This window comes from Echinops telfairi, unplaced genomic scaffold (genome assembly GCF_000313985.2).
Source record: "Echinops telfairi isolate 266 unplaced genomic scaffold, ASM31398v2 ScPeMD7_7467;HRSCAF=8505_0, whole genome shotgun sequence".
NCBI lineage: Eukaryota > Metazoa > Chordata > Mammalia > Afrosoricida > Tenrecidae > Echinops > Echinops telfairi.
The window spans coordinates 1,741,585-1,763,457 of record NW_022111367.1 but is presented as its reverse complement, the minus strand read 5'-3'; positions in this window follow the sequence as shown (position 1 = coordinate 1,763,457).

Below are 21,873 nucleotides of genomic sequence, written 5' to 3'. Positions count from 1 at the left end.
GCCAGAGTTCAGATCACATGCCTCAACTGAAGAGGCTGGGAAAAGAAGTACTCCGCATATTCAGCTCCTACAGTGCTAGGTAAGTGTTTTTGGAGTTCAACCAAGGCTCCCCAAATATATAGAAGCCAGATTCAACTGTTGGACATGGCAGGGGTCTGACACAGACAGTAGAAAAGTAGAATTCCAGGTACAATATGTCACCTATCTGTAATCATCTTCTATAAGTGAAGGCAGCCCAAGTATCTTCATAAGTTCTGAAGGCATCATTGAAATAGATGAACACATCTTACTGCAAAATTCATGCTGACTCAGAGTAAATATTATTTCTTCATAATTTGAGATTTGGGAAGGTTATGATAACTGTACTCTTACACACATGGTTTCAGAGTCAGGATTAAAAACTGAAGTTTTTGTTTTAAAAAAAGATAAAATTGTGATCCCTCTTTATACCATTGTAAGAGTGGTCTTTTCCCTTATACATACAGGTATTAGGTAGACATTAGGTAGATACTATTAATGTAACAGTTTTGAACATCTAACTAAGGATATATATATATATATATATTTACTCATTCACTCTTTTATGAAGAAACTACCATATGCCCAATCTTGTGTTCAATATGAAGGGTATGCAAAGATAAATTATAAAATGGGGCAACTCTCAAGGAGTTTACATGATTATGAGTATGAAAGGTAATTTAACATAACTGTGGGAAAGGAATTGCAAGTGAACATTTTCCCTGACTGGGAAAAAACATTTCCTTTCTTTAATTTATAGTATATTTGTACACAGCCATTTAAGGTAAACTGCCATTAAATATCTGTGTTAATTCATGTTCTCTAAGGATGCTGATCATTTTTAGAAAATTGAGTGTCTTATCATACCATTTCTTTGCTATCGGCTTCAATTTTTAACATGCAGTTTTGCTGAAAGCGGGAAAATAGCAGAGCTGTAAAATCAATAAAACATTGTGCACAGTAAGACCAAAAAATGTTCGATAATGTGTAAAAAGTTGTGTATAAGTGGGTCCAGTCTTAAAGAACGAAATCTGAGTGACAAGATTTGCATAATCTCATCATCTATTAAAACAGGGATTTGGACTACACCTTAGGGATCCAAAGAGAAAGCGAGCACGGTATGAGTATGTTAAGAGTACACTCTCAGGACAGAAATAAAGGTAGATTGGTAAGTATCTTGTTCTTACTCTCACTCTCTCTTAATACTTTTTTAAAATTTCCCAGATATGAAACTTTAAAATACCTCACAAACAAGTTGGAGAATTCACCATTGGAGGTCAATTCAGAGAAAAATAATGGGCAGCTAATACGCTTCTAAAAAATATTGGGCTCATATTTTCCAGAAAATCCTGTCAAACAAATCACCAAAGACGAGTACTCTCCATTCTCAATACTAATCAATTTTTTTTCAAAATAATGAAGTAGTTTACTCTTATAACTAATCTGTGATAGCATTGATTCTCAAATTAAAAAAACAACAAAACATAATAATGATCAACGTGGCATAGGCAAAATTGAATAGGCAAAAGCCTGCCTCTAACTCATCAAATGACCAATCAGATGGAATAATCCTATTTAGGTTACAGAAGATTTTGCTTGATGGCCCTGCTCTTAGGGAATGTGTTTTCATGGGAGCACTGAACAACACTGCGTGGCTGCTGGCAACTTGCTGCCAGAGCAGAGGAGGAGGCCTGGCTGCATCAGTTTCATTCTTCAACCAAATTCTCTTCTCCACTTTTGTCATCAATTTAATCTTTATAATTTTCTTCTCTGTTCTCTCTTTCATCTTTTTTCTTCATTAAGCCTTTCTTTATCTTCAGTGAGACTTTTCATCTATTGATGACTAAAGTACTCAAGAATTCTCCCACATTCGTCTTTCTTTGAAACAAACTCATCCCATACGCCTGGCACTTTTATGGTGTTAAAATGATGTTTTTCTGTTGCCATTCTTGTGTTTTTCAGAGAAAAATTTGTAAACAGGAGAGACTTATTTTTCAAAATTTCTTCTCTTTCCTCTAGTTCTTGTTAATATTCTCTCATTGTTTCCTTTTTGCTCCTGCTTAGAGCAGAACTTTCATGTGAGTCATAAGCCTTAGCCTAGGTTAACAGGAGTTTTTGCAATTTTTAAATTCTGTGCTTCTGTCTCTCTAGGATCCAATTTCTTTCTTTACTCAACATTTCTTTTTTTCTTAAGGGATCTCCTTATGGCTTACTCTCTTTCTCTGTAAAATATTGTAGATGTTGGAGGGTTGCAGCCACAGGAGCAGGCTTTGAACTTGAGCGTCTTTCAGGTTACATGTGCTTTGGAGACAGCCAACATGTTTCTTTAAATTGTCTTATGCTTGAATGTCGGCCAGAACTTTCTTCAAGAGGAGGTGTGTGAGGATGCATGAAGATCAAGTGGTTCAATGGTTGGTAAGAGTTTGGAATACTGTTTTCAAAGAGGTATTGCTAACTTCTCATAGGAAAGTTTACAATATCAGAAATCAGGCACTTGACCTTGTGCTTACATTTTATACTTCCTCAGGACACAGATTCTCTTGTAGCAAGGCTTCTGCGAGCTGGTCAGAAGGGGTGAATTCTGTGAATGCTCTTTGGCTTTCAGTGGTGGCTTCTAATGAACTCTTCATCTTTTAACTTGTTCCTGGTGATTGGGTCATAAATAGATCAAGGTAGGGGCCTGGTTTTAAATCTGTTTGTTTCCATTTTAGGCTTATAATATCTCTCAGCTTTTCTCCGGCTGCTTGCTCCTGTTCCTCTCACAAACTTACATGTTCTTAGTAACGCCTAATGAGCATCTTTAATCTTATCCCTCACTGCTCTTCTCTGTTTAAAACAATTTTTTTTTCTGGATTACATCATGATAAAATTGGGGAAGAAAGACATGAAAAGAATGGATTGGCTTGGAATTTCTTCCAGCATTCTACATCCTCTTCTTCCTTTTTCTCAACAGTTTGCACATCATCTTAATACCTGACTTGGATTCCATGTTTCTTTTTTTTGTCTACTCCCTAATCATCATCTGAAAAGACAGGTACTGTAATCTCTGGCTCCCATTTTTTGTTCTGTCCCTTATTTTTCCAACTGACTGAATTTCAGTATCATTAAACTGACTATAATCTTCAAGAAAAAAGTTTTTATACATGTTATTGATGAGCTCCGTAACATAGGTCATTATCCTGCTTTCCTGGGGACCGCATTTTCTAGGCTGGTCAACTCATTCTCAGAGGAAGATGTTGACATGGAAGAAGATTGGCCTAATTAAGGCTTTGAAAGCAATGGGATCCAGTGACATTGAGATAGATATTTGCCTATGAAGATCTGGAAGAGATCTTAACTGCCTACTGAGGAGGTGGGCTAAGGACCTGAACAGAAGTTTCACAGGGGCAGAAATCTGAATGGCCAATCAACATATGAGAAAATGTTCCCAATCTTTAGCCATAAGAGAAATTCAAATTAAAACAACAATGAGATACCACCCAACACCCTCAAAGATAGCCCAATTCAAAAAATCAGAAAGCAAGAAAAGCTGGGGGGGACTGTGGGGAGACAGGAACTCTCATTCACTTCTGGTGGACCTATAGGTATGTACAGTCACTATGGAAATCAATCTGGTGGTATCTAAAACAGATAGAAATCCAGCTACCATATGACTCAGCAATCCCCTACTGGGAATACACCCAGAAGAGGCAAGAAACAACCCAAGGCCAGACATCTGTGCTCCAATATTCATCATGGCACAGTTCAAAATTGCAAGGAGTTGGAAACAAACCAAATTTCCATCAACTGATGAGTTGATTAAAAAACTGTGGTACATATATACAATGGAGTACTACACATCGCTAAAAAGGAGTGATGAACATATGAAGCACATTGCTGCATGGGAAGAACTGGAGGAAATCATGCTAAGCAAAGTAAGCCAAGCACAAAATTACAAGTAAAACATGAGTCTGCTGAGGTAAGCTTAAAAAAAAATGCAAAAGGAGCATAGGGAAAAAGTTACTGTATACAAACATTCCTGGGTTGAAGACCAGGTAATTATGGCAAGGACCAGACCAAATACAGAGATACATATGGTAGCCAACTAAAAAGGAGGGGGGGAAAGGGAAAAAAATAAATTAAAATAAATAAAAAATAATAATAAAAAAGAAATGGGTAGGGGGGGCACAGGGCACTAACCTACCCAAGGGGAGGGTATTGTTTATATCTCCACAGGGAAAGAGGGGCCAGACTTCAACCCAGTGCTCCAAGATGTGAATGCAACATGCCGGCGTGGAGTAGGGAACCAGTGGAGAGGTCTGATGGGCTGGCCCCAATCCAAACTACATGGAAACCTGCCCCTCCCCCCAGAAGAATTTATTTTAGAGGATGGCACTGAAGCTGCAGGTCTGTGAGATTGGAGCACAGAGGAGCAGATTAAGAGGGAGGAAGAGTTAGAGGAGCACATCCTGGCCCACCAGGCCTTGAAGATGATGTTCCTGCTCAGAGCAGCCTGTCCACAGACAAGGCCACATGGCCGGCCCCACTATGAGATGCAACGTCCCTCCCTGGCCCATAGCCCTAAAGGGGACAACACTGGAGACAGAGTGTGGGAATTGTGCCCGATCTGATACTGCCACACCGAGGCAAAACACTAAAAGGGTACAACAGAAAAGAAAGGGAATGGAGCAGTGAGGTCCCCAGGGAATGCTGAAGGTGGACTTTGGGGCCAGGGCTTGGTGCCCCAACAGACTGGACTGGAAAACACTCCTAAAGGCCAACAAACAGTCCTTAAACTAACTACAAGCTTTTCTTTCTTGTGTTTTGTTTTGTTTGTCATTGGTTTGTTGTTGCTGTTGGTTTGTTATATATTGTTGTTTGCTTTGTTCTGTCTTCTTTTTGTGCACGTTATTATCTCCGCAGGTCTGTCTAAATAAGATAGGCTGGATGAACAATCTGGAGGAGAAAACAACGGAACCGACATTTCCAGGGGGCATGTGAGGGGAGGAGGTGAGGAGAAAGGTAGTGGTGTTGACAAACCCAGGGACAAGGGAACAACAAGTGATCCAAATTGGTGGCGAGGAGGGTGGAGGAGGCCCGGTAGGGCGTGATCAAGGGTAATGTAACCAAGAGGAATTACTGAAACCCATATGAAGACTGAGCATGATAGTGGGACAAGAGGAAAGTCAAAGGAAATAGAGGAAAGAGCTAGGAGGCAAAGGGCATTTATAGAGGTCTAAATAAAGGCATGTACATATGAAAATATATTTATATGTGAGGATGGGGAAATAGATCTATGTGCATATATTTATAGGTTTAGTATTAAGGTAGCAGAAGGACATTGGGCCTCCACTCAAGTACTACCCCAATGCAAGAATAATTTCTTCTTTTAAATTGGCATTCTATGATGCTCACCTTCCCAACAGGATTGAATAAGCAAATGTGGTGAAGAAAGCTGATGGTGCCCGGCTATCAAAAGATATAGGATCTGGGGTCTTAAGGGATTGAAGATAAACAAGCAGCCATCTAGCTCAGAAGCAACAAAGCCCACATGGAAGAAGCACACCAGCCTGTGTGATCATGAGGTGTCAAAGGGATCGGGTATAAAGCATCATCAGAACAAAAAATCTTATCATAGTTAATGAGGTGGGGAGTGCAGAGTGGAGACCCAATGCCCATTTGTAGATCCCTGGACATCCCCTTACAGATTGGTCTCAGGGAGCAGACAAACCAGTCAGCGTGTGATGTAGCAATGATGAAACATATAACTTTCCTCTAGTTCCTAAATGCTTCCTCCTCCCTCACTATCATAATCCAAATTCTATTCAAATTACAAATCTGGCTATACCAAAGGAGGTACACTGGTACAGATAGGAACTGGAAACACAGGAAATCCAGGGCTGATGATCCTTTTAGGACCAGTGGTGTGAGTGGTGATACTGGGAGGGTGGAAGGAGGGTGGGTTGGAAAGGGGGAACTGATTACAAGGGTCTACATGTGACCTCCTCTCTGGGGAACGGACAACAGAGAAGTGGGTGAAGGGAGACATCGGATGGGGCAAGATATGACAAAATAACAATTTATAGATTATCAAGGGTTCATGAAGGAGGGGGAAGTTGGGAGGAAGGGGTAAAAGTGAAGAGCTGATGCCAGGGGCTTAGGTGGAGAGCAAATGTTTTGAGAATGATGAGGGCAATGAATGTGCAAGTGTGCTTTACACAATTGATGTGTGTTTGGATTTTGATAAGAGTTGTATGAGCCCCTAATAAAATGATTTAAAAAAAAAGTAACCTAATTGAAAAATACTTAAATTCTAACATATTTCCATCCCTCCTCATCTATTGCACTTTATATTATCTGTATATTATAGATCGAATACTATGGATGATGTTCCAAATTACCCATAGAATTAACCTTATGGTACATATTTAAAAATTTTAAGAAATATATATTTGTTTATAAATGTTTATAAGAGTTTACTATAGTAAACATAGCTATTAGCATCAAATATGCTAGTAAAAACATCTCTGTATCAATCACATCATATTCCTAGAATTCTTATATCAATATAAAAGAAATCCATTGGCCATCTTTGGATACAGAGTGTTTATATATGATATTCCTTCTTCAAATTATTCAATCATACACATGTAGTTGGAGAAGCTTAAGCATGAGTTTAATCCAATAAATAAAGTGTGTATTTTACTTTTAAAAATGTACAATGTGCTTTATACAATTGATAAGTGTTGTATGAACCCCCAATAAAATGATGGGGAAAAAAAGGAAATAAAGGAATCAAAATGACTAGAATAGGTAAGTTTAAAATGAAAGTTCCTTTAATGGTTACCAGGAGGTGAGGAGTATGAATGGGTATTTATTAAAAGATTGGAAACAGATTCTTCACTCTAGCCATCAGGAGGAACAAAGGGCTATTGTTATGCTGAAACTTTGATTTGGACTCAGTAATAAGATTTGTGATATATACAATGGTAAGGTATTAAATTTTTGTTCATTAAAGTCAGTTATTTCATGGTAGTTTGTTACAGCAGCAAAACGGAACTAATATGAAGATGTTAAACTAGAAAATATTACTTAGAGAATGACAGTTTATAGAATATTACAAGCTATGTTTACAAAGTGAAAAAATTGAAAATGTTTAATATGTATTTGATGCTGAGTAAGTATTGAACTGCTAAGATAAGTGGTTCAAAGCCATCAGCCATTCCAAGGGAGAATGATGGAGATGTCTTCTCCTGTAAAGGTTTACAAAGCCTCAGAAACCACGTTCAGAGTAACTATGAGTCACAAATGACTTGATGACAAAGGGTAAGTCTCTACATTTCCTCATCTTTTCAGCAAATCAATGTAAAGGTCGTTTTTAGCTGCTGTTAAGAAGATTTTGAATCATGGTGACCCATGCACGCATAGTTGAACTGAACTGCACAGGGGCTTTAAGGCTGTGTCTATTCAGAAGTAGATTTCCAGACCTGTCTTCTGATGCACCTTGAGGTGGTTCAAACCACCAACCTTTTGGCCAATAATAGCTCAAACAATATACAAACAATATACAAAGAGCCCTTCCTTTAAATGACATGAGTCATTGAGACCATTGCATACACTAATATACCACTGTGGTGGTGGTACACCATCAAGTCAACTCAGCATCATAATGACCCCCTGTAACAGAGTAGAAGGGCCCTATAGGGCCTTGTGGATAATTAACTGTCAACTTGAAGATGTATGTAAGTGTAGGAGTGGAATCCAAGCTGTCAATCAGGTCACAGTCTGATGGTGCTTCACTGGGGTATCGTATTCTCATAAGGAGGACCTTGGGAACCTCCTCCTCTCTCTGCCATACCATCTTCCTACTTTCTGAGACTCTGGTGGCCACCCTGAGAGTTGCCAGTGCCCTTCTATATTTCCACCAACCTTGGGTCCGCCCAGCTCTGCACTGACTGGTCTGTGATCTTCCTGCATTCTGCATCATTGCATGTGGCTGGCTGAGTCTGAAGAAGAAGTTAATGGACTAGTATTGTACTAATAGACTTGAATTGAATTGGACTGGGAGGCTCTCTTGATATACCATTATTTCTTGATATAAAATTCTTTCTTATACATATATGAGTTTCACTGGATTTGTTTCTGCAGTTAACCTGCCCTAACACAGGTTTCCTAGGTTGCAATTTTTGCCAAAGTAGATTGCTTGGTCTTTCCTCCCTCAGAACTACTGAGTGGGTTCAAACCTTTTGATTAGCAGCCACCAGTTTAACCATTGTGGACTCCCACGTTCGATGATAAATCATTACATACGAGGGGTACCCTCCCCCCACCAATGGAAAAAACCTCCACTGGGTGGAGCTTTCATAGTATGCATTTTTCCCACTAGGCAAACATCAAGGAATTCGCTCTGAGTTAGCATGCCCAGTGGCATTGCCTGGGAAGTTTCTCTCTGGTCACAGTGAATTTTTTCAAGAAAGCAGTTTTGCTCGAACCTCATTTTTTTGTGATGGCCAATTTCAGAGAACACTGTGTGGCTGTGAAATTTTGTTTCCTGCTTGGGAAAAACACTGCAGAAATGGTTGTGATGTTGAACACAGATTACAAGGACAGCACCATGGGAAAAACTCAAGTGTATGAGTGGTCTTCCCATTTCAAAAAAGGTAAAATGTCGATTGATGACAAAGGTCATTCTAGAAATCTGTCAACTTCCCAAAAGGATGACAATGTCAACAAAATATGTACACTGGTGCTTGAAGACTGGCAACGGACCTTTGAAGAGATGGGGAAATTATCTGGGCTATCTTTTTTGGAGCTCAGTTCCAGACTTAGGAATGAGAAGGGTTGCTGAGAAATTTGTGCCTCAGGTTCTGACTGACCAGGAAAAAGATTGTCAAGTGGAAACATGCTGTGCTTTGAAAGAACAGTTCCGAAGTGACCCAGAATTCTTGTGACGAGACATAGTGTTATTGTTACAACCCAAAAAGCAAATATCACTCAAGCCAGTGAAAAGTTCATTGTAACCTCACTCCTAAAAGTTCATGAAGTGAAATCACAGATCAAGAGGATGCTCATTTGCTTTTTGGATGTGAGGGGGACAGTGTATTTGGAGTTTGTTACACCAGGTCAGACTATTAATCAAGATTCCTACTTAGAGGTCATTAAAGATTGCATAACAGTGTGTGACAAAAAAGACCCAACTTATGGCAGACTGGAGACCAGTTTTGCCACCGTGACAATGCACCTGGTCACAGCATGCCAGCTTTTGGCAAAAAACAGTGTGTCTCTCTTGCTCCATGCACATTACTCACCTGACATCACTCTGTGTGACATCTTTTTGTTTCCACAAATGAAGAAGGACACGAAAGGACAGCAATAGAAAAAAGGGGAAGAAAAAAACAAGGAATGGCTGAAAGATGAGTTTGAAAAATATTTCAAAGAATGGAATCACAGATTTGACAAATGTTCTAAGAGTAATGGAGAGTACTTTGAAGGGGACAAAGTTGTCTTATTAAAAATTTAAATATGGAGCTTTGAAAAAAAATCTGCTTTTGGGGGGGCACCCCCTCGTACACTGAATTCTACAACTGAACCACCACTACTCTCAATATTATTCACCTTATCACCTTTGTAATATTATTTTCTCTTTCTGCTGATGTGTTTGTTAATACTCAGCTGTTTTTAGCTGCTTATAAATTGCCCCTGACTCATAGTGACCCCATGCCCAACAGGAATGAAACAGGAATGAATAATTATAATCCATAAAGTTCTCATTGTTTGATTTTTGGAAGTAGAACACCAGACCTTTATTCCTAGCCCGTCTTTTTCTTTTTCAATCATTTTATTAGGGGCTCATACAACTCTTTTTAAAAAAAATCATTTTATTAGGGGTTCACAATCCATACATACAACAGTTGTGTAAAGCACATTTGTACATTCATTGCCCTTATCATTCTCCAAACACTTACTCTCCACTTAAGCCCCTGGCATCAGGTCCTCATTTTTTCCCCCTCCTTCCCCACTTCTCCCTCCCTCATGAACCATTGATAATTTATAAATTATTATTTTGTCATATCTTTCCCTGACCGATGTCTCCATTCACCCACTTTTCAGTTGTCCATCTCCCAGGGAGGGGTCACATGTAGATCCTTATAATCGGCTCCCCTCCTAGTCCATCTTAACCTGGATGCTGTTGAAACTCGATTGGCATTAGAGCAACATTGAAGCCTCTACAGAGAGACTGTTGTTGGCTGCACATGAAATTCATTAGCCAGAAATCTAACTTGGCTCCCACATGGAAGGCAAGATTTTGACCACTGCATTTAGGTTTCTTTAAAGAGCTCTGGTGGTACAATGGCTAAGTTTAAATACTTGACTTTGAAACAAAAAGTCAGGAATTGGAACCCACTGGTGGCTTCATGGGAAAAAGACCTGGGAATTTCTTCCACAAAGATTTCAATCTAGGAAAACTGATGGAGCAGTTGTACTTTGTCCTATGGGGTTGTTATGAGGTAGAATTTGCTTAGCTGTATACAAGTTGCTTTAATGACCAATGTGTTCCACAGTGTACTGACCCTGCTTTGTTTTGTTTGCTTTGTTCCCTTATATCTCCCTGGCTACAAAGCTGCATAGGATCAATTGAATTTGGACCATAAATCAATTTCTGCCCTGTTGGGATGAAGATGACAAATAGGTTAGTTAGTTCATTGTAACAACCTAGTTCCAGTCTTATGTTTTTTTTTTTTCTTTACTGGGTCCTAGTTTTGACTTGCTATGAGCATTGATCACCAAGTCCAGTGCTTAGATCTCTATCTGAAGAGTGTTCTGGTTTCTGGAAACTTAAAATTGTCACCGTAATTCCTTGATTTATTGTTGTTGATCTTTTTCTGACCGTGGATATGCTTATCTTTACCATATGCTCCTGGTGCTAAGACTCTTGCTTATTCATGACAATGGTTAATACCTTTCAGATATCCACTGCTCCATTTAGAAACAAGTGCCTAGATATATAGTTTAAACAGAAGGAAAGACAATCGATGTAGAATATTTAGAACATGTGCTCAGGGTTCCCAATGGCAGAACCTGTTTTAGATGCAACTATGTCTGATGGAAAAGATCATGCTCCTTGTTATTATGCCCTCTTTTGATATCTCACCTTCTGCAAGCTTATTTGCTCCTGACAACTTTTGTCCCCGAGCTTAGTTCGAAGATTTAATATCTCTTTGTCTATCCCAACCCAGATCTTTTGCTGACATTGTTCTGGCACAGAAATATGTTCTGGCACAGAACATTTTGAAATATTCATGGAAAAATAGAATGAAAGGTTAATGAAAATTTTGCATGAGCTTTCTGAAGGCTTCTTCAATGCTTTGACTATTACCCACTTTTATTTATTTTTGTACATGCTTTAGCAATATCCACACATTTTAGTTAAATATGTTTATGACATTTGGATGTGTATTACTTATCTTTTTTCCACAACAATTTTATTCAATCTCAAAACAATTATTTTTCAAGTTTATGTAATTGAGAGTGGGAGAACTCTCATGATGTTAAAGTAACCAAAACCTTTTAACTCCTTGTTTAAAATGTGCACAGCCCTTAATTAGCAAAATTAAGAAACCCAAACAAGAACATTAAAATACCATAGTTTTAAAATATTGCATTTACATATAACACAATTATTTTTGTAAAATTCTACATCTAGTAGTTGCTTCTTGTTTAACCCCAGATCAAAGTCTTGGCATTCAGCTGAAGACAGAAACCCAAGAGCTGCTACTCAATACAGGCCTGTACCATCAGCTTTCTTCGACAAATTACTTTGTTTTTGTTTATTTTTTAATCCACCTTATTTTGTCAGTTCTGCTAATATACCTGTAAGATAATAAATCTGAAATTTCTTAATGGATGAAAAAAAATACAAGCCTGTAGATACATGGTTAAAATGGAAGGAAATATAATTTAGGGTTTAGACAATGTGCTCAGTGTTCCTGGTGGCAGAGCCAGTTTGGATGTAAATATTTCTGTTAGAAAAGTTCATATTCCTCATTCCAAGATTCCCTTAATCTCCCAGCAATATAGTCACCCTAGAATTTTAACTGCAAGAGACTAGATGTAGAACTTCTTTAATAAAAAGGAACTATAACACTGTTAGTTTTATTCAAATTTGCATAAACTGAGCCCTGGTGTTATAGCAGTTAAGTTCTGGTTGTTAATGGAAGGTTGCTCTTGGAATCCTTGAGCCATTTAGTGGAAGAAGGTGTGGCAGTCAGCTTCCATAAAGACTATATATAGCCTTGGAAGTTCTCTGGGGCAGTTCTACTCTGCCTTAGAGGGTCACTGTACACTTTGGTTTGATTGACCTTTAAAATCTTTATGGGAACCGATGGCCAGGTTTCTCTCCTGCAGTCACTGAGTAGACACCTACCACCATTCTTTCAGCCAACACCTGACCACTTAGCCATTACGCCGCCAGCCTCCTAGGCTCTCTATAAAGCAGGGAAATGTCCTTGGGGAGAAGCTGGGGTTATGGATAACCAGATAGCAGGTTGAATGTAGCATTCAGACCTTTTCCTGTGTTAGTAATGCCTCAGACACTGCTGGTGTTGGAGACGCTGTAGATTCCAGAAGCACCCCTCTCATTTTAGAGGTGTGTCTTCCTCCACATTACCTTTGCCACCAGGACATACAAAGATGAATGGCCTGTCTGAGTGACAGGGCTGCTTCTCTCCCCAAACTGCATACAGAGTGCATTGTGTTGAGGTCCATGGCAGTACTTCCTTTCTGGCAGATGGGAGTTGGCTTCACTAGCCCTGGGGAAAGTAACTCTTGTTTCTGAATTGGTCAGAGTTCCATCTCAATTATGTCTGGAAACAACACACATTCCTTTCACTTTCTATTTGACTGCAGCGTTACTTTTCAAGCAAACTTTTGCAAGTGACCTTAAAAGCTGAAGTAGCCACACAACATTGACATTTGTTGGCTACTCCCTTTCCAGCCTTCCCGGCAGCACTGCACAGAAGGTGCTGTCTATGAAGCAGAGACGCAGAAGTGCTAACTCACTATGTCCAGCTCTCATTTCCAGCCTAAAGCAGCTAGGTTGGAAGAGATTATTTGAACAGGATCACCTTCACATCTGCCTCTCCTCTCATCACACAATACTTAATTTCAGTGGTTCCCCAACTAGTATAAAATTAAATCTTTTATTAAGTCCCAGAAAGAGAAGAAAGATGATATGAATTTGCCTGCCATTTAAAAGTAGTTATTACTACATGGAAGGCTGGCTTCTTGAATTTTCATAGAGCAATGAACTCACTAATAGAAAAATAAAAATAATCTCTTTCTTGCGATTCTTATTTTTCTACCTCTATTGATTCTTCTAAAAGCCTGGGTATTTCTTCCGACCATTTTTTTCTGGCTTTCTTTGTTTCTCCAACTCATTCTTTATATAAACTTTGAGCTGACATAGATGGAGGGTTATTCCCTCTCCCTACTTTTAAAGGTGCACAATAACTTGAGGTGCACCTGTTTTGCGTATCTGTATATACTCAAGCCAGTGTGTGAGCCTGAATCTGCTCTTGCAGCTGTTGTTTTGTCATTAAGAAAAGAAACAAAACAAAGCAACTACCATGACCACGTAAACTCTGCAACTGGACTTCTTTAAAAGAGTTGAAAGACTCAGTCTGGACTTTTGATAATAGGTTAGATAAAAACCCAACACATAACGGCATTTATACTAATAAGAGGAAGTCTCTCAAACAATATGCAGCACAATAGACAGCAGATGTGGACTATGCAAAATGAATGATTAACTGCATGCCAGCGTGTTTCTCAGGAAACAGTACTGCTCTTTAAGGATCTTATATAGTCTATGAAAGAAATTAGCTTGGCGATTTCCCTGACCTAACTTGTTGGGTCTCGGAACCGCCTAGGGGCTCGCACCCCCTGCCCCTTTCTCTGCTTTCTCTTCCCTTCTGGGAGTTCTTTCCCTGCCTCAATAAAATCTTTCTCAACTTAAAAACAAAAAAAGAAAAGAAAAAAGAAATTAACTCATGAGATGTACTCATAAAGATAAAATTAAAAAAAAATTACCTAAGTAAAAGCTTGGCACATCCTGTTTTTCTCACAGGGCCCAAAATGAAACAGAATAGTCTCTTTACATAGTGTTAGATTCTGACTCTAAAGTTAGGGGAGATCATACACGTGTTAAAACAAGACATGAATATTTTTGCTTTTTCTTAGATGGGCCAGGTGGTATGTACTCAAATTGAACTTTAAATTTATCAGAGGGTAGGGGGAAATTATTAAACAGTTATCCTAGATATTGAAGACAGCGAGACCAAAAATAATCATAAAAATGACAGCAAAGTTGTAAATAAAACTTGATGTTTTTAATTCATTATCCTTCTGGATTATAAATACTTTTAAATGCCCAGAGAAGTCACATCAAAGCTCATAGGTAAAATTGAAGTTGTTAACAACCTTGTAATTTATTCAAGAAGCATTGCAACAAATTTCACCTCCCCAAATATCTAGTTGACATTAATTTTATAATGTTCATTCCTTTGCATGATTGAAATTCTGTTCTTGAGTCAAAATTATGGTCCAGTAGATTAAAGATAATAGGAATCCAGGAATTGTTAAAACTATGATAAATCCTATAATATTAATTTAACTATAAAGTCCTTGAGATCCCTGTTAGCCCCTGCTAACCTCTTAACCTCTCCAGAATGCTTCACTTGAGCTAGAACATTTTTGAAAAGCAAGATTTTGTGGTGGTAGCTCAAAGACCCTAGAAATGAAGAGGTCCACAAGATAACAAGGCTAAGGAAATCTTAGAGAGTTTTAGGACTTTCCCCAAGCTGTGGAATGAGAGGTTTAGACAGTCCTACTAGATGCCAAGAGCCTTGCAGTCTCCATTTGATGTCTGGTTTACATAAAGAGTTCACTTCAATTTGGAGTTTCATGCACAGTTTGCTAAATTTATCATTGTTTTGGAATGCATATGTAGTCAGTTCTACTCCGTCGGTTGTTTTGAAAACATAAATTTAAAGTACTACAATTGAAAGAGGGCACACATAACTTAAAGACTGGTACATTCACACTTGAGGAAGACATCGAATTGAAAGTAGGGGGATATGAAATGTCCTCTTAGGGAAGTGTCAAGTGTGGACTGCACTAAATGACATTGTCAGGGGAGGTGATACCAAAATTGCTGTCTATAAATATTTTATGTACTGTTTTGGCAGACATTCTTTATATTTTTAATTAAAATATTACTGTATTTATAACAACACAAACATTTCTTTGTCAGCCCCATTTATACATGCCAATTTACCTACCAGGCTAAAGCTCTATGCCAATTTACTTTTTGACTCTTCTGTTTTCCAGAAAGAGCTGTCATTATTGGTCACTTACAATGATTCTTCAAATCACATGGCTGACAAGAAGGTGTTGTTGTTTTCCTTGATGCAGATGTTATTATAGTCATTGTGTGAGTCTGGATTGACTACAGAAACAGATTCATAGACACTCATCTATGTATAAAAAGAGTTTTATATAAAAGAGCAATTGTATATTGAGAAAACATCCCAGCCCAGTCCAGATCAACTCCATCAATCCGTTACTAGCCCATATGTCCCATGCCAACCTATAAATTCCTCTTTAAACTCCCTGTGATAAATTCCTGCTGAGAAGACACATGGAGCTACACTAGAATTCTGGATCTGGATGAGCCATGTGGAGACCCCTGCCAGGGTTGAGATGTTTCTGCTGCTACTGGTTCCACAAGGCTTTCCACCCAATGGCCTGCGATCTTCCTGCATTCAGCATCATTGCATGTGTTGCATGAGTCTGAAGAGAAATTTATAGATTGGTACTCTACATATGGGCTAATATTGGACTTAATGGATTTGATCTGGACTGGGCTGGGATGTTTTCTCAATATACAATTGCTCTTTTATATAAAACTCTTTCTTATACACTTGAGTGTCTCTGAATTTGTTTCTCTAGTCTACCCAGACTAACACAATCATTGACTTTGTCAATTATTTTAAAAAAATTAGTGACACTCTTGCAGTAATTGGGTGGCATAGTGATTACACATTGGGCTGAAAATCACAGGATCAGCAGTTGGAAACCACAGCATGCTCCTGGGGAAAAGGATGAGGCTTTCTACTACTGTGGAGTTTCCATCTCCGAAAGCAACAGGGTAGTTCCGCCCTGTTCCAAAGGGTCGCCATGAGTTGAAATCGACTTAATAGCAGTGGATTTTTTTAAAAATTTTTTGTATTGTAGTATTTCATACCCATAAACAAATATCAATGGTTTGTGGGTTTTTTTGAGAATGAAATGATAATTAAGGAAAAGGAGAAAAATTAAAAAAGTTTTGGTATATGACCTCATTGATTTTACAAAAAAGATATAGTTAGTGTTCATATAGTGTATGGAATATCACATATTTTCCTATGATTAAAATTGATAGTAAGCATTACAAAAGGTTTTGTGTGTTTTGGTACAGGAGAAAGTTCATAAATACCACAGTTGGTGATGCCAACTCTACTGACACCACTGAAGGCATACCTAAAAGAACATAAAAGAGGCAGAGGAAAAGTTTTTGTTTTGTTTTGCCTAACATGCACATCCTTCTGTAAACTGGTTTCTATCTATTACCTAATCTCATTTCCTGTTGCCACCAACCCTGATTCTCCCACTCCAGAAAAGCTGGTCTCTTTTCTGTTTCTCCATGTGTAATACCTTTATTCATAACTAAATCCTTTCTCTCAAGCCCCAAACAGCAATGACATTGAGGTAATTCTGACTCATGTCATTTACATAGGACTTCTGAGATAGCTCCATCTTTTTCCTCATGGAACAGCTGGAGGATTTGAATTGCTGACTTTCAGTTAGCAACACATAACTCACAGGGCCACCAGGCTTCCTTGCTTATCTCTCAAAGTGTCCCTTAATTACCAAAGTGTCCCTTAATTACACTCAATTCCATGGGGTAGGGGGGACCAAAAAACAAAAAACAAACCTTCACTGCTATTCAGTTCATACACACTCATAGTGATTTCTCCTACTCCCACCCCCGCCCCCAGTGGGTTCCTGAGACTGTTTACAGGAGTAGAATGCCCCATCTTTCTCCAGTGGAGTGGTTGTTGGTTTCTAACAGCCAACCATACAGATCATAGCCCAATGAGTAATCAGTACACCATCTCTGAAATAAATCCTTCCAATGCAAATCATGGAGAATGATTCAATAGATAAACAACTTGAGAGCCACAAGGTCCAAAAAACATGTGAGGGACAGAGGGAGAATAAAGGGTAAAAGCTTCCACAAGATGACTAGCTCTTCCTTCCATGGGACCAAGCTTTTGAATTCACAGCAGGCTTGTGTATGCCTACCTTTCCAGATGGTGTGCACTTCATAAATTTGGCTCTCACGCTGCCCATACAGCCTCCTCATCCCTCGCCTGGTACTCAAATCATCTGCTCAGAGATTGCATGGCCCCTATAACCACACCAAGTCCCTGCAGAAGTGCTGGCTGGTTTCAGTATACTCACCCTCTCATAATCCTATTTCCCATCCAGCACCCCATTTAGACCACCCAAGGCTGTCCAGAGCAACAGGTTGGCCTTTGAAAGGGTTGTTCCTCACTACTATACCCTCTGGGACACTCCCCCGCCTAGAGGCCTGGTATAATTTCCTCCTCCTTAGGTCCCTCACAGAGATGTCTGTCTCCTGAACATCATGAGCATTGCGCTTTCTAGTCCCAGAAGCATCACTTAAGCTCTGTTCCTTTAGGACAGCTGGCTACATTTATACCTAGACCAGTGAATCCACTCTACCTTCCAAATGACAAAATTTCTAGTCCATCAGATTCCCCTTCCCTCTCAAACTCCTCACTTCCAGGCTGGCATCAGCCCAAGCCTATTACTGCCAGTCCAGCATCTAACCAGGTGGAGTCATTTGCCCCGAGGGACTGCTTCAAACTCTTTGGTCTGTACCCTGTGTACCTCCCAAACAGGCCTGGACTCACTCAGTATCTGGTTCTGATTATTTGTCTCATTGTCCCCTTTTTCAAAATAAAATCTTGAGCTATTTTTATAATAGGTTTATTGGTATATTAATTTACACGTCATAAATTTTCGATATATGAAGAAGAGTTATGAAATCAACATCACCACAATCAATTTCAGAATACTTTCCTCTTTCTTGTACTCATTTACAGCTCCTCATTACCCACCAATCTCCCTTGTCATGTCCCTAAGTAATTAAAATTCCTTTTTAATTAGTACTGTCATGTCAGTCATTGTTTTAAAATGGGACTTTCTATTTGAGCCCTTGGTATCAGCTCCTCTTTTTTCACTGCCTCCCACCCCTCCCATCTTTGTGACCCCTTTATAAATAATAAATTATTATTATTATCATATCTTACATCAACCATTGTCTCCTTTCATTCTCATTTCTGATGTCTGTCCCCCTTTAAGAAAGGAAACACAAAACCTCCTATCCCATCAGAGGAAATGGAACCTGGTATTTCCGTGTTTTGAAGTGGCTTTCCTGCCACTGCAAAGTGGGGCCCACAGCCCTTAAGCAGATGGCTCTCTGATCAGAAGCCCCTCTTCCTTGGGGCATCCAATATGTAGTTGCCCATTCACACACCAGGACCACATGTAAGGAGTGGGTAGTTCAGAGTTTTGCAGGAATCCACTGTTAAAAGCATAATAATGGAAGGACTTCACACTCCCTACATAATATACCAGGTCGATAAGGGACTCTGGTAGATAGAATATATCCATTCCTCACCCCAAATACCATAACTTCTGGAACCTGTTCCCTTTATCTCAGTAACACACACTCTCCTTTCACTTACCATGTGAAATCACATCTCCCATTACCACCTTGGTAAATTTATTAAGAATTACCATATTTAATGGGAAGGCTTCATATGATTAATGCCACCACTTAAAATATACTCCTGAGCACCTATACACTAATTCTCCTACTCACCCCGCTAACACTCCCTCCTCATCTACACACAATACATTTTCCAGCACCTATCTAACCTCCCCTAATCTAAAGAGACAGCCTCTCCCTCCTGCACATCCCAGAAACCTACAAAACATCATCAGCTCAAGAAAGATGTGATGCAAAAAACAGCCAACACAAGCAGATACCTTACAAAATATAGAGAAACATAAGTCAATTATGAAGATGATGCACATCTAAGAGTTTACAAAGAAGCAGCCCTTGAATTGCCAGATAGAGAATACATGAGAATGCTGTTTGGGGCCATACAAGAAATTAGGGGATCAATCCTGAAATCTGATGTAGAAATAGAGATACTAGAATGCTCACATCAAAGGGAAGTCTTGGAGTTAAGGAATGAAATCAGCGGAAGAAATGGAAAACTGAATCAGTGATCTAGAAGATAACCAAGCAGAATTCCATAAAAGAGACAAACAATTAAACAAAAAGCAAAAGTGTCTGAAGAAAACCTGAGGATGATGTGGGATTTCATGAAGGAAAACAATATTCGGATTATTGGGGTGCCTGAAGTGGAGGAAATAAATAAGCTTACAGTGAAAATAATACGGGAATTCTTGAAAGAAAATTTCCCCAATATCACAATGGAGGGATGATAACCATTCATGAAGAAGAAAGAAGAGCAATTAAACTGACCCCCCCAAAACACACCAAGACACACAGTAGTTAAATTATCCAATTTCAAAGAAAAGGTGAGAATCATGAGATCAGCTAGAGAGCAAAAAGTAGCCCCACCTAAAGGTAAACAGATTAGAACAAGCTCAGGCCTCTCTGTAGACACCACGCAGGAAAGACGAAATTGAAGCAATGTATTCCAAAAGTTTAAAGGTAACAAGAATGATTCCAGAATCCTTTATCCAACAAAGCTCTCCATCAAATTTGAAGGGAATATAATGTTCTCAAATATGGAAATGAGAGAATTCTTTAAAACAACAGCATTGCAAAAAAAAAAAAAAATCTTTCCAGTTCTTTATGGGCAGAAAACCAACAACCACAGCACACAAACATAAGACGATTACAGACTGCCACCCAGAAATTAACACACTGAAAACAGTAATCAAAGTGTTACACACTGAATGGTAAAGCAAAGACAAGAATAAACTTCTCTTATCACACAACACCCTACAAAAGGGGAATTTAGGAAAATATCAAGCACAAATAGTACACAATCACAGCAACTAATCTACATTTAGATTTAATTACACTAATTTGTAATGCTTTAAATGCACCAATTAAAAGACAAAGAGGAGCAGACTGGATTAGACAACAAAATCCGTCCATCTTCTGCCTTCAAGAAACATCTCAAATTCACTAGCAAACATAAATCTATAGTGAAAAGCTGGAGAAAATTTTAACAAACTAATGGAAATAAAAAAAAAATCAGGGATGGCATTACTAATCCTGACAAAATAGACCTCAAAGTACATGATATAAAGAGAGATAAGAATGGGCATTACAATAGTGCTCAAAGAATCAATAGACAATGAATCCATAAACATAATAACCACATACATGCCCAGCATCAAAAAATCCTTAAAATTCATTAGCCAAATCTTCAAAAAGATAAAAACAGAAAACAGCGGATCATCAAATACAGTGAGTGATTTAATACACCATTCTCAAAGAAACATAGATCAATTGATAAGAAACTCAATAAAGAAATGGAAGAGCTGAACAACACAATTGAAGCACTAGACTTACTATACATTTTCAAGGCTCTCCAAACAGCAACAGCAAAAAAAACCAACAACCCCCAAACAAACAAAAGAACAACCGCATTCTTCTCCAATACACGTGGCACATATTTTAGAATAATAAAATGCTGGGTTACAAGGCAAGCTTGAGAAAATTCAAACACAGAGATCATGCTAACCAACCTCTCTGACCACAGTGCCATAAAGCTGGAAATCAACAATAGAATGAACAATAAAACAAGAACACACAATTAGAGACTCAACAACACACTTCTCAAAAAGAATGGGTAATAGCCCAAATCAGAGAGGAAATTATGGAGTTCCTATAAACCAATGAGAAAGAAAATACAATATATTAAAACCAATAGAACACAACAAAGGCAGTTATCAGAGATCACTTTATTGCAATAAATGCACAAATAAAAAAGAGGAGAGAATTATGGTCAGCACCGTAACACAGCACCTCCAGCTGTTAGAACAGACTCAACAACATAATCCTTCTAAGAGCAAAAGAAAAAAATAATAAAAATGATGGAAATAAATGAACTGGAAAACAGAAGAAGAGTGATAAAAATCAAGAAAGAAAAAGTTGGTTCCTTGAAAGGATCAACAAAATCAACAAACCGCTAGTAAACTTAACGAAGGAAAGAAGGAACAGGCATGAAAATCTAGAATTAGAAATGAAACAGGGGAAGTAAAAACAGACCCCAATGAAATAAAAAGATTAATTACACAGCACTACAAAAGACTGTATTCCAACAAATCCAATAACTTGGATGAAATGGACAAATACCTGGAAAATCACTCTGTCCCCAAATAAACACATATGGATGTGAAGAACTTGAACAGACTCATAGCAACAACAACAACAAAAAAATAAGTTGTGCAAGGTCACCAAGAAACTCCCAACTTAAAAAAGCCCTGGTCTAGATGGCTTCCCAGGATAATTCTACTGAGAATTCAGGGAATAACTGTCACCAATCCTACTCAAACCCTTCCAGAATATAGAAAGGGACAGCAAATTCCAAAACTCATTATTATGCAACCAGCATAAGCCTGATACCAAAAACCAGGCAAAAATCACACAAGGATAAAGAATTACAGATCAATATCATTCATGGATGTAGATGCAAA